The sequence below is a fragment of the Wyeomyia smithii genome, chromosome 1, assembly GCF_029784165.1.
Source record: "Wyeomyia smithii strain HCP4-BCI-WySm-NY-G18 chromosome 1, ASM2978416v1, whole genome shotgun sequence".
NCBI classification, from domain to species: Eukaryota; Metazoa; Arthropoda; class Insecta; order Diptera; family Culicidae; genus Wyeomyia; species Wyeomyia smithii.
The window spans coordinates 164,022,856-164,037,136 of NC_073694.1; the positions used below are offsets into that span (position 1 = coordinate 164,022,856).

Sequence of the window (14,281 nt, forward strand, 5' to 3'; positions counted from 1 at the left end):
TTTTAATTCTAAATTTTTTCATACGTTTTATTACTCAATTATGTGCCGATTTATTGTATGAATCATTGAATGATTAACTATTTTTGATATTTCTCAAGCTAAAGGAGTTGCATATGATTTTGAATAAAGGAGTTGCATATGATTTTGGAATAAATATTTTCCATTCAACATTAACTGCTTCGACAGCCTATATTTTCGCTCCATTTCCTCATACTGCAGTTCGTAACGTATTTCATTTATTTACACTCACACGTCACTCATCTCGCTCGGTAGTCATCAGAGTAAAGCTTCGTCTAGCGGAGAGCCAAGAGAACAAGATGTAAAGAGCGAGAGTGATTATTCTAACGCGCTGGGTGTGCTCGGCCGCACTTTGAGTGTATCAGCTGAGTGAGTTCTTGCGCCAGCATAACCCACTGCAAAACACAGAGCAGACGGAGAGGGCACGAATAGGCCGAAAGAGTTCTGATGCTGCCGCTAGTACTACTGCCATTGGGTCGTGTACTTACTGCTACATATCGCCCCACTGACTGCGGTTCGTCTGCTGTTTTTCCGACCCGAATGTATCGAATTTTCCTCGCCGTTTTTCATCTCGCTGGTCGGTTCAGTCAGAATTTGTGCGCGTCGCCAGACAAAGGTGATTTCTCATGTAACCGTGCGTAAAATCGTCATTAATACGGTATAAGTGTGTGGTGCTGGGGTCACCGGACGCCACTTTTCCCCGACCATCATCGACTATGCGTACTGTTTTTTTTTCTGGTCTCAGTTGCGGGTGGGAAACTGAACCTGTGCGTGTGTTTTTTACTACCACTGGATTAGATGCGAATGAGAAAAGAACCAGTGCAAGTAATGAAGCGGAACTAGTGCAAATCACAGCCGCAAAGTGGTTGCTGTTGTGTGAGAAGCAACAGTGCGAAATTTGATCTGAAATGTTGTCCACGAGGATGCTGCAAAAGTGAAGAAGCAAAAATTATTGATTGCAAAACAGTGTGAAACCGCGACAGAAAACCAACTATTTTTCAGCGGTAGTAGTTGTAGTGGGTGCAAAAATAGTTCAAATGTTTTTACCGACCCTTAGTGCAGTAGCAATAGCAACAGCAGCAGCAGCAGCCGCATCCGACTATGCGTGTATGTGTTCAAGTGTGCAGCAGTCGGTAAGCAGATGTACGCTCCTTTAGAAAAGCGGAAAAATAGCTAAAGTGCGCTCTGGTGCTGTTTAATTATTTACAGCACTTACCGTGGGGGAAAGGTTTTTGTCGACCGGAAAGCAATATTCAAACGAAATATTTTTCTTGCTTTCTAGTGTACCGTGCGTAGGTGTGTACCTGGTTGTCCTTCTACATACATGTAGATGCCCGTGATCTGTGTAGTTCAAATAGTGTTTTGCTCATTAGGCATTAGTAGCCGAGTAGAGAAAACTTTCTATCGAAATTGCAAGATATTGCAACAATCTACTCAAGCAGGTTGGTGGAAATAAAAGGTTCATGTTGTTAGGGCGAGTTTCGTCCGCTGGTGTTATGTAATTTGATATTTATCAAAAATTGTGAGGCACAACTGTTAGAAGAATAAAAAACAGCTATAGATTATAAGTTCACACCTACGATACTGCCGAATGGGTTTGTGTTCCTGTTGGTTGATTCAACAACTGCAAGTAAAGGAAGACAGCAACGGTTTGGTGATAGCAAAAGAGCAGCTATTTGAACAGGTCTGTATACACCCCAAACAATTATACTTTAACAAGAATTTTTGGATATACTTATTTGGAGATTCCTATTAAAACATAACTCGAATGGTTTGTTTGCTTAGACTTGGCTTTATGATAGTTTTTAAAAACATTTCATTTTCTTATTCAGTAATACATTTTTCACAACAATTCTCCTAGCAATCATTCAAGACGACATTGAGCCCCAATGGACCGAATTTTTTTTATACCATTTGACTCAGCTCTCTAAACTGAATATTTAGTGTATGTGTACTTTCATGTCTACTGAGAGACCCTATAAATTGCCGTTCAACGTTATTGAATAAATTGTATATATTTCAAATCTTTAAATAATTAATTTTATAATTTAGAGTTGTGAGCCGATAGTGATCTTGTTAATTCGGACCAGAACCGGAACTAGTAACGAACCAGATCGTGCTTCCGGAGTCTGGAAATGTCTGGTTTATTTTTGACAGCAAGAGTTACATGTGTGGCTCCCAATATGTATTACGCGCCTGTTGTGAAAGTTGTATACATTAAATCAAACTTATACCACATGACGACCGATGCTCAAGTAGCGTTATATAACTGCCTCAAAATGGAAAAGGGCACGATGAAGCACGTATTTTATATTTTCATGGTGGAACACACATTCTCACGTATATCTACCTTCATGTATATTTACGCGAACAGGTTTAATATCAGGCTGTGATAACGCCTGATTCGTTCTCTGTAAAACTGGGTATATGTATTTCTTACCGCAGGAAATGGTTATAGAGTTGATAATAAAAGGTAAAAGTGGTTTCTCACTAAAAGAGAAAATCCGTCCAGCTGTTAAAAAATATGAGCAATAATGTTCCAAAAATGAACTTTTTGCATCTTAAATTTGTTTATACGTCATGTACGGTTCCCAGAAGAAATATGAGGCCTGGAGTTTTCTTTCACCTAACCTTTCAGGCGATCAAATATCGTGTTATCTTTTTGAGAATTGTTAATACATTTTGATAACAATTCAGTATTTTCCTTAAAAGTTCAGTCAACTGCAAATAACAGATATTTCACTATCATTTACAGTCAATTTTTGTAAAGACAGAGCGTGCACTGAGAGCAAACAAATATTTTTCGTTTACTTTCTATAAACTAAAAATGTTGACCATGAAAACATGACACAGATTGCTCTCCGTCCGAAAACAGAAAAAATGATTGCAGGAAAACAAACATTGCATGAATGTTTTCAGTACTACACAATCTAAGAAATTTTGGACCTGCTGATGAAAAACTATAGTCAAATAGTCAAATTTTTATAACGTTTCAGTAGCGGTTCTCTAAGATTTTAATGCCAGTTTTGTAGCACTTCGCGTCTAGTTCTTCGAAATAATCTTCTGTTTCCAACTTTACCTCATCATTCGAGTGGAATTGCTTACCAGCGAGGCGACGAACTCAGAGCTACAGAGATAAATACAGAGATTGTAGCGCAATACCTTTATTATATCGGTTATATCGCGTTCAGATTAAACGGGAGCGTTGTCTTGGTGAAAGAGCACTTAATTACGGCATTCAAGTCGATGAATATTATGTCATTAAAAACTGTTATATTGCTTATGGTGTTCGGTTTTAGTCGTGTACGCATTAAAATCTTATTGGATTTAAACAACTGTGTCATGATATGTTATCACCATTCTAGTTAAGGTTGGTGAAACCGGCCAATTCCTTAGATTTTTTATTCGCAACGCCATCTCTGTGTCAGGCCAAAGACTTTTCAGCCTATGTAGTAGTTAAGGTGTGCCCCGAGAACGGCTAACGTTGTGCAAGTGTGAATTGTCTGCTAGTAAAACTTTGCAACTTTAGTGCATTTTACCAATTATTTGTACTAAAACCGGAGTATTCCGTATGAGTAGTTGCTGCAGGCTGTGAAGCCTCTTTAATATGCAACGAATTTGATGCAGGCCATTGCAGGCAAGACAACGATTTTGTTTTTCTTTTCCTCAACTGGCTACAGACCTTCGGGGAAGTTGGGTTTTTCCAAAGATGACTAGAACAAGATACCAGACTTCCAGTTTTTTCTGATTACACAGTGCAACAATTTTTTTGCCTTGGCTTCTATGTATGAATTTTGGTGAAGTTTAATGCAAAAATAAATTTCCCCGAGTTTAAACATATTTTAACTTAAGGGGCAACAATGGCGCCATTTTGAATTTTCGAGGAATAGGAAATTTTCTATGATTTTTCGACGCCATTTTGTTTTAAGACCAAATATCAAAATTCTAAGAGTTTGTCCAGCATCTTCTTACCCAAAACAGATCTTAAATCGGACAAAAACTGAGTTCAAAACGGTGATTCTACGAAAACGGTTTGGCACGGTTTTAGTATATTTTACAAAGCAGAATGATATTGAGTATGTCTAAGCATTAATAGTAATGCGCTAGTATCTAAAAGTGGTAGTCAAATTATATCTTATATTGAGTAAAAAAGTCTCAGAAATCGATTGGTAGGTGTCTGATCTACGTAGAATGTCAACAATATGTCGATTTCGCCCAAATAGGGGAATTGGTGCTAAATTTATATGTTGCCGACATTTTACGTGGATCAGACACCAACCAGTCGATTCCTGAGACTTTTTTACCCAACTTAGGGCAAAATTTGACTGCCACTTTTAGATATCAAGGCATTAGCAATAATGCTAAGACATACTCGATATTATTCTGCTTTGTAAATTAAAACCATGCTTAAACCATGCTAAAACCATGCCAAAACCGTTTTCGTAGAATCATCGTTTTGAACTCAGTTTTTTTCCGATTAAAGATTTGTTTTACCTTTGTTATACTATTACCTTTGTTATACTAAACAAAGGTTATAAAATCGGTCGAAAAACGCAAAATAGATCCGAAGACCAGAGGGCCAAATGGTATATACCATTCGACTTAGTTCGACGAACTGATCAATGTCTGTTCGTGTGTATGTGTGTGCGTATGTGTGTGTGTATGTATGTTGTCTGTATGTATGTGACGCAAAATACTAACGCACCTTTCTTATGGAACGCAATATCCGATTTTGATGATTTTATATGCAAATGAAAGCTACTGTGCTCCCCCAGAATGCTACCGAGTGGATTTTTGATTATTGGCTTAGATTTTGAGATATTGATCATAGAGTATTTTTTAACATAGGATATTTAGCTTTAAACACAAAATGAATCTGTTGAGGGCCAAGTGTCGTATACCAATCGACTCAGTGCGTCTAAATGAACATTGCCTATATACATGTGTATGTGTTTATGTACGTTAGTATTTGTAAATATGTTGTTTATATGTGTAGTATATCAAAATTGAACAAAAAAACCTAAATTAATCCACCTAGTGGTGCAGAAACCTTTGTTATACTAACTATTACTTTATACATATATAACCAGTCACTTACAAATCGTATACCATCATAAGTCCAATTTCGATAATGAATGAAATGAATTTGAAAGATAGTTTTCAAAGAGTTAACCAAAGAAGATCATTGAATTAAAGCTTGACGTGGTTTTTGCAAATAATATGAATGTTACCACTGGAGTACATGAGTCTTATTTTTTCGATCACAAACCAATTTTTAAATGCTGGCTTGAAGTAATTGAATTTTTTTTTTGAGATAATCGAACGTGGGGAAACAGTAACAGATAACAATGATGCTGATTTCACACTAGAACAGCAAACATGTATGTTAGTTTAATGTGGTTCTACTTATTCGCTTTATTTTCAGAAATCGCAGGACCTAGATTTATGAATCAGCATCAAGTTTTTTTCACGAATTGAAGCAAACTTCTACAAACCTGCTCTCGAAATATAGTTTAGAATTATACAGGGCAAAAATATAGCTATTGATGATTATTAATTCTATCTCAAATGCATTATCTGAGAATAAAAGTTATCTATGATCTTTGAGAATTTTAGATTTTCAGAGTGTAGGCGAGAACATTATTCTTTTCGAAGGCCTAGGCTTTATGAAAAATCCGAAATAAAGACTTTCTAAATTTTGCTGCGATATCGAGAAGTGGAATAACATGGTTACTAGGGTGGGGAATCGTTATATGGAAAAAACGAAATTTGATAGCAGAAAGCCAGAACCAAGTTTTTTTTGTTCTATTTGGGGCCCCAAACAATCCTGAATTTATTGGAAGTCGATTGGTTTTGTCTCCGCTTGGCGCATTGCATTTTAAATTTATATGGAGATTTGTATGGAAAAACCAACTTTTTGGCATTTTCCATTCTAAAGAGCTCAAAATGGCTCAAACCATAGGTTTCATGACTGCATATGGTAGGTTTTTTGATGCCTAACAACTTGGCCGAAGATACTAAAGAGCTAGGGTGTGCCAAAAAATACTAGAGCTATTCAAAGTTGAGTATGTCGAAATTTATGTTGCAAATCATTTTTTCTGCCAACACTTCCAGTGTACCGGCGTTAGTCAGATTTCCATCAGAAGTAACCTCTGAAACACGTTGTACATTCTATTTACGCCTAGAATATTGACCTTAATTTGTTTGCTTGGTCCAGCTGAGTGTATAAACTCGTTACGACAGGTTACTTCTGATGGGAATCCAACTGACGCCGGTACATCGGTAATGTTGGCAGAAAACAAGATTTTTTGCATTTAAATCGACATACTCGACTTTGAACAGCTATGGCTCTTCTTAGGGACATTCTCGCTCTTCAAAGTCTTTTGCGAAGTTGTTAGGCATCTAAAATACTATACTTTAACATAATGTAGTGCATTATTAGAGCATTATTGAGCTTTCTAGAAAGGTAAATGCAAAAAAGTAGGTTTTCCCTTATGAATTTTCATACAAATTTAAAATGCAATGCGCCAAGCGGAGACAGACCCAATCGACTTCAAGTAAGTTTGGGGTTGTATGGGACCCCAAAAGAAACCAAAAAAACTTAGTTCTGGAAAATCGATCATTTTTCCCCACCCTAATGGATACTCTGTTTGCACTTAGTCTTAAATTAATGAATGATACAATATGCAAAATTTATATCTTACATGAGCATATTGTATCATTCATAGAGATAAGTGACTTTTCAGCTGCGCACACTAGTAAACGTGTATAGCCATGTAGAGCTGCTTCAACACTTTTTCCGTGCTCACTTCTTATAAAATGTATACTAAATTGTACGTTGAACCTAGATTTGCGAAGAGTAAGAAACATTTACAGCTTTCGGGAGCCAAGCATTGTAGTAAAATCTGATCCTACAGTGTGCCAATGTAAAACAATTAGCGATGCAGATATTTTAAAAAGCTTTACCAAAGATGTATAGACCTATTTCCGTACGAATGTGTCAGTGCCACCCGTTGAGAAAAACACAAATAAATCGCTAGTTTTTTGCAATGCTACGTTTTGAACAGCTGGAAATATTTTCAGTTGAACACTTATTTCATGCTTTAAATTTGTCACCAGGAATCTAAAGTAGCTGATGAACGTAATCGGCAAAATAAAGAAAAAGTGTTGAAGTAACTCTACATGGCTCTACACGTTTACTAGTGTGCGCAGGTGAAAAGTCACTTATCTCTATGAATGATACAATATGCTCATGTAAGATATAAATATTGCTTTCTAATTTAAGACTAAGTGCAAACAGAGTATCCATGTTATTCCACTTCTCGTTATCGCAGCAAGATTTAAAAAGTCATTATTTCGGATTTTTTCATACAGCCTAGGCCTTCGAAAAAAATAATGTTCTCACCTACACTCTGAAAATCCAAAATCATCAAAGATCGTGGAGAGCCTTCATTTTCAGATAATGCATTTGAAATAGAATTGAATTGACAACTTTCATCAATAGCTATATTTTTTTCCTGTATAATTCTGAACTATATTTCGAGAGCAGGTTTGTAGAAGTTTGCTTCAATTCGTAAAAAAAACTTGATGCCGATTCATAAATGTAGGTCCTGCGATTTCCGAAAATAAAGCGAATAAGTAGAACCGCATTAAACCAACATACATGCTTGTTGTTCTAGTGTGAAATCAGCATCTACTACTGTTTCCCCACTGTATGTTTTAAAAAGCGATCGTTCAAGTACCGGCGAAATTAAAAAAAACGAAAATTTAAAAAAAAAAGATGAAGGAAATCGGTTCAATAGTTCTCCCGCAATCAGGATCACGGCAAAGTCGTTTTTCGGAAAACACTATTTCGAGATAATCGCGTGCAATGTTTCAAGTTTAACTTATGCAGCTGTGGCGAGGCGCGCTGCAAATCACTCTAACTTTCTTTCTATTGCTCAGATCTTTATGAAAATTTGTGAAAATGTTCTCAAGATGTTGTAATTTTATTGCATTATCTTCAAATACAACATGAAGATAATGCAATAAAATTTTTTTTCGGTTTTTTGAAAACTAAAAAGGTATATAACCCCTTAAGGTTGGTGGTTGGCAATCCCTAAGATTTTTTATTCGCAACGTCATCTCTGTGTCAGGCCAAAGACTTTTCAGCCTATGTAGTAGTTAAGGTATGCCCCGCGAACGGCACGTGTGCACGTGTGAATTGTCTGCTAGTAAAACTCTGCAACTAGAGTGCATTTTACCAATTTTTTGTACTAAAACCGGAGTATTTTGTGTGAGTAGTTGCTGCAGGTTGTGGAGTCTCGCTAATATGCAACGAATTTGATGAATTCAATTAGATAAGTACAAGTTATTGTTTCAAATTTGCGATGTGTTAACATTAGACCACATACCCATTAAAAAATATTCGACGGCTAATCTTACCACCGACAGTGAAGAAGTCGCAAAGTAAAATATGTTATCGGGATTTATTGTAGCTTTATTTTTCATTTATTTCTACACATTATTTGTGCGTTCGCTTTTCGAGATAAGTGACATCTCATTTGCGCGCACTGGAAAACGTATGTAGCCGGGTAAAGTTGTTTTTACTTCCCACAAGCTGTTTAATCATCGCATCTCGTTGTTTCGATTTTTTGCCACTCGGCGCTCAGCGGTTTCTCTCGATTGCTGGTCACGAATAGCATGTAGGGGTACGTGGGGTAAAAAGCACCGTTGAGAATTTGAAACGTTCAGTGGGTGTTTAACAGGGGGGATCTATCTGTCAAAAATCGTGTAACCAACATATTCGGCAACATGGTGTTTGTTTTGGTTTTTGTTCCTTTTGGTCATGAAATTGACCGATGTGAAATATTATAGAATTGGAATGTTTTCCATCGAAACTCGAGAAACCGCGGAAAACTTTCATGAATGTTGTTTAGCTATTCACATTTTTCCCCCATTATTGTTCATAGTTACAAACGTCATGGACCAACAAACGTCATGGACCAACAAACGTCATGGACCAACAAACGTCATGGACCAGAGTTGATCTGCGATAACACACACATATATGAAATTTGACAGCAGTGAATCCCCCCTGGTGTTTAACAGAATGTTTATCCAGCTGCTTAGGGCATCTTCAGCGGTGGTCTATTTTTGGAAAAACTTTATACTAGATTTACACCAGCGAAACCTGAATAGAACCAGCTATTATAGACCAACTCCGCACCGGTGTTGTATATCTTGTTGTTTTAAACCGCTCACATCTGTCACACTGTCAACAATTCAATACCCCATGTTATCAGTTATATATTTGACGGTTTGACCCAAGCGTCAGTGACATTTCGTAGGATGGATTGGTATGATCGAAAAATTTCTGCAACTAGTAGGGCTCTGGAGGGTAGCGCAAAATATTTGATTGCGTAGATGTTCATCTTCCGTTTTCGTCTCATCAATCTTTCAAAATCTTGCAGTTCTTCAAACTTGGGTTTGGTTTTGGGGATATTGAAACAAGCCTGCATTTTGAACGTTTTCAGTTCAGTGTCTTTGAGGAACATTTCTCTGGCCTCTTGAGGTCTTCTCTAGTCCCACTACAATTCAGGCGAATAACGAAAAGCCACCATATTTGTCATCCTGGTGGCTGATGGTTGCAAACCAAGTAGTTGAACCTACGGTTATGGTCTCCAATTCCCACTTTTGCTGGTCAGTTTCCTTGAAGCCAAAAACGACAAACCTGTTCATTTTTTTCTTCAGAAAAGCCACAAAAACGAATTGTGAGTTGTCATGAAATATCTTTGTTTTGTTTATTCCCATACACTTGCAAAACGCTTATATGGAAATAGCTAAAAATGAGGTATGACATTTTACCCACCTATTGGTAGCGTACAAAGGGTTTTGGAACGATCTATTTCTTGTTCCAAAAAGTGACAAAAATAGACCAAAACGTATACCAGTTTCAATTTTTTTCAATTTAGATCTGGTATAAAACAAAATTTACACCACTGGTGTACCAGTGAATTTGAGTTTGTTCCAAAAAAATAGAACAAAACAACGATTTGGACCACCGCTGAAGATGCCCTTACGGTGTACCATTGCAGGCAAGACAACGATTTTGTTTTTCTTTTCCTCAACTGGCAACAGACCTTCGGAGAAGTTGGGTTTTTCCAAAGATGATTAGAACAAGATACCTGACTTCCAGTTTTTTCTGATTACTTGAATGCGCATAAAATTGATTATTAGTAAAATCGATTTGTCGTGCATAATCCGCCAAATGAAAATGAAAACTAGATGGCAGTACCATATAAAGATATTGAAAATTTGATGGCCGCACCGTGCAAGGATATTGAAAATAAAATGGCAGGACCATACAAGGGTACTGAAAAAAACCTTGCCGTCATCATCAAATTACCAGTATACAAGTTAGATTGTTGGTAGTAATTTTGTCCGTCCTGAAAAACGTATATACATACTGTGAGACAAAAAAAACTTCAAAGCAAAAATACATTAAGAGATAGATGGATTAAATATCTCAAAATACTCATTTAAAAAAAAATGTGATTTTTAAGAAAACTACACAATGTTAGCTAAATATTGATACTTGTTTGAATCTAATATTTTGTCGATTAGATTGTTGGTAGTAATTTTGTCCGTCCTGAAAAACGTATATAAATACTGTGAGACAAAAAAAAACTTCAAAGCAAAAATACATTAAGAGAGAGATAGATTAAATATCTCAAAATACTCATTTTTAAAAAATGTGATTTTCAAGAAAACTACACAATGTTAGCTAAATATTGATACTTGTTTGAATTTAATATTTTGTCGATTTTTTTTACAGTATACATGATTTTGTCGCATATAAGAATTCCAGAAAATTCCTAAATTTTGCCAAGCAAATGGTTATGATTGCCAGTATCCCACATACGATTCTGTACTGTCAAAATATGGCAGAGCTTCTCACTGGAGCAAGTACCGGCCAATGTTTTTACAGCTGATGCTTCCACTACCACACAAAGGCTGTCACTCCTATTCACTGCTACTTAGTTAGGACCGTCCTAGTGGACATCCATAGGAAAATCACAGACTAACAGACATAACACTTCGAACAAATTTTGAATAAAATCTTCGTTCAGGATGATACCAGTAGTTTACGATAGTAACACTAGCACCATCTGCTGCCGTGTTCGCGCTGAGTCTTGTATACCGACATCAGCGCTAGCGTGCGTGCATGTGTCACATTGGGAACTACAAAATATGTATGAGATTGCATGACAGCGCCCCAAACGGAGTTATCGCGCGATGATTGCTATTCGATTGGAAATTTGAAATGATCATTTTTTGTGGCGATGGAGCTAGGTTCCAGTGTTGCGTCTGTTAGTCTGTGGTAAAATGATTGGTTTGAGCAGAAGCCGGCTCCTATATAGCCCAAAGAGTAAATTCTTGGTTAATTTGGTATGAAATTCTGTCGACCGTGCTAGGGAACGTGCTGACGCAGACGCTGAGCTTCTACGATCCAACAGTTCCTTGATTTGCTTGTCAATTTCCGGACGTACTGGACACGTTTTCGGCCACTTTTCGATAAATCAGCTTTCCACGAGCGGTAATGGCGGACAGTGCACGCAGCCCATTTTGTCATTTTCTGTACAGGGTGAGGAATGATCATCCGTGTTTTTTTGTTTCAGTGTATGACTAAGATTTGACAGATGTTGAAATGAGCTTACCTATGCAATTTTTAACCTTGGCTATGTGTAAACAAAACCACGAAATCCCCTTTGAAACAGTGTGCATTGAGTGGCATAATGAAGTCAAGTCCATTTCGCAGTGCGGTGATCGAGTTGTATAAACAAGGAAAGCGTCCAGTAAGTATCGCTAGTATGTTAAAAATGTCTATACAAACCATTAGAGACGCTATAAAACGTTATTGTCGTTTTCGAGCAACACTGGCACAACTAAAAAATCATAGTTTCGAGACAAACGCGTTTGAAAATTCACGCCGAAAATTTATTTTTTCAATTTTCAAGAAAGAAAAAGTTTAAGACTTCCAATCCTTATCTAACACTTTTAGGTCTATTATGCACATGTTATGAACACGTTGTACAAGTTAAAACTCTATTTTTACTAACTTTATAGAGAAACTTCGATTTGTGCAGCTAAAGCACTCCTATTCATAGCTCTGAGTTTTTTGGGAATTTTGAAACGGGGTTTCGTGGGAAGAAATTTAACAATATTTGGCATCGTTTGCCATCAAAAACTCAAAAATGCAAAATTTTGAATTGTGCCAGCGTTGCACGAAACCGACGATATAATCTGCTGGGAAATTCAAAGGACCGTTCAGGAAGAGGAAGAAAAGAACCGCTAGGTCCCCTGGGAACTGGATAATTATTCAATAATTCAATAATTCAATTCGAAAAGTGGCAAAATCATTAAAAATTGACCCGAAATCTGTACGAACTATTCTTTACAAAGATTTAGGATTACGTTGTTACAAATTTTCAAAAAATCATCACCTAATTGACAGGTTGAAAGAAAATCGGTAACGAAAATAGAAGATTCTGTTGAAAGAATTCATCGATGGACGCCATCGCTCAATTTTATTCACCGATTAGAAAATTTTCACTGTGGAGCGATTTCATAACCACCAAAATGACCGTCAGCTTTTGCCTAAAGGCTCTTTTAAGCGTATGAACGTAGTTCGATCACATCATCCAGTTTCGGTGATGGTTTGGGCGGGAATTACGGTTACCGGTAAAGCCTCCTTAATATTTATTGAAAAGGGTGTAAAAAGCAATCTATTTGTTTATCAAAAGCTTTTTACCGACACAATGGCACCTTGGGCACGTGTACATTTCAGTAAAACTGAATGAACATTACAACAAGATTGGGCTCCATCGTATAGAGCGAAAAAAATACTGGAACTCTGCAGCAGACTTTTTCCGAGATATTTAACTAAAGATGAATAATCTTCACACTCTCCTGATTAAAATCCAATGGGCTATTCCGTTTGGTCTATTCTTGAATCTAGAGCCTGTACTAAACCACACAAATCATTGGATCATGCCTGGGTTACTAGCTATATAGTTCAGTCGACCGTGCTAGGGAAAGCATGCATTAAAAGACCATTCAGAGTTCGAAATCTGTGTTTCAACATGGCTTGACAATTTTCAATGCCGTAATGGTTACTTGTTTTAATTTATAAATCAAACTTGCCTGTTCTATTCTTTAGAAGTTATGCGTCAATTGTACGCATTGTTAACTTTTTACGTACATCAAACATGGTTATCTTTCTACAGTGTATCACTAGCTAGCTGGCATCCCGCCATGTTTCGAGGACTAACATCTCAGCGTGTGTGTAAACGAGATAGCATATCACCGCCACTTTTCATACGCATAACATAGCATCTGTCAATGGGGCCCGCAAATTGCGGATCCGCAGTGATGTTAGCTCCTAACGGAGCAAAGCAAATAAGATAGAGATGCCGCAAATAAGATAGAGATGCCAGCTAGCTGTGTATTACACGCGAAACCTGTACTGTAACCTTAAGCAGTTGTCCGTTGTGAGCACGATCAGGGTTGCCATAAATAATTTTGTTCTGAGAGAGCCTAAAATAAATGACAAATTTTATGTTAAACCGCAGTAACCCGAAATCTGAATGTGCTGTATCACAACGGTCAAAGCAAATAGATTTAAAACTCGAAAAAACCTGTTAATTTACCGTTTTGCTAGAATTCCATACTCACAGATTCTGTGTAATCGATTTATCCTGGAAATCTTCGAAACACAGATAACACTATACATGTGGCATCAAAGCGAAGAAAAGCCTTGGTGTTACATTCCGATTCGGAACTTGACTTTTTGTTTCTTAAACACAGGCTTCGCAGTCAACTGTTTAGTGTACAGGACAATTGCGGGGCTAGCGCTACGATCCTACTGACACTAACAGTCTCTCCCGAGCCGAGACTCGAACCTACTGGCTTGTTAGGTCAGCATCGTACCTCGAGACCATCTGGGATGATATCGTATGCGTCGAAACTAGGTACATAAACATTAAAAATTTCATCGCATTCATAATCATCAATTGGTTTGAACTGAATACTGTGTGGACTATTGTTTAAAATTGGGAACTATTCAGTGTTTGGAATAATGAATCTAGTAATAGCAAAAAAGGAAAGGTGTGTTGTGGAGCACGTGAGTAACAATTTTGAGCTAGAAAAGTTTATCAATTTATTCGCGTATTTTGTGTGAAGTTACTAACAAAATGGCAGGCGGCTAAACGGCATATTGAAC

The 14,281-nt window shown here is 37.1% G+C and overlaps 1 protein-coding gene across 2 annotated transcripts in view; it reads left to right on the forward strand.

Annotated features, from left to right (window-relative positions):
- Positions 1-446: 446 nt before the first annotated feature.
- LOC129731795 (5-hydroxytryptamine receptor 1-like) overlaps positions 447-14,281 on the forward strand; it is a 184,888-nt gene continuing 171,053 nt past the window's right edge. For both annotated transcript variants that reach the window (XM_055692108.1, XM_055692117.1), the window contains exon 1: positions 447-1,702. The gene's annotated coding sequence lies outside the window, so the exon portion shown is untranslated. The remainder of the gene's footprint in view (positions 1,703-14,281) is intronic.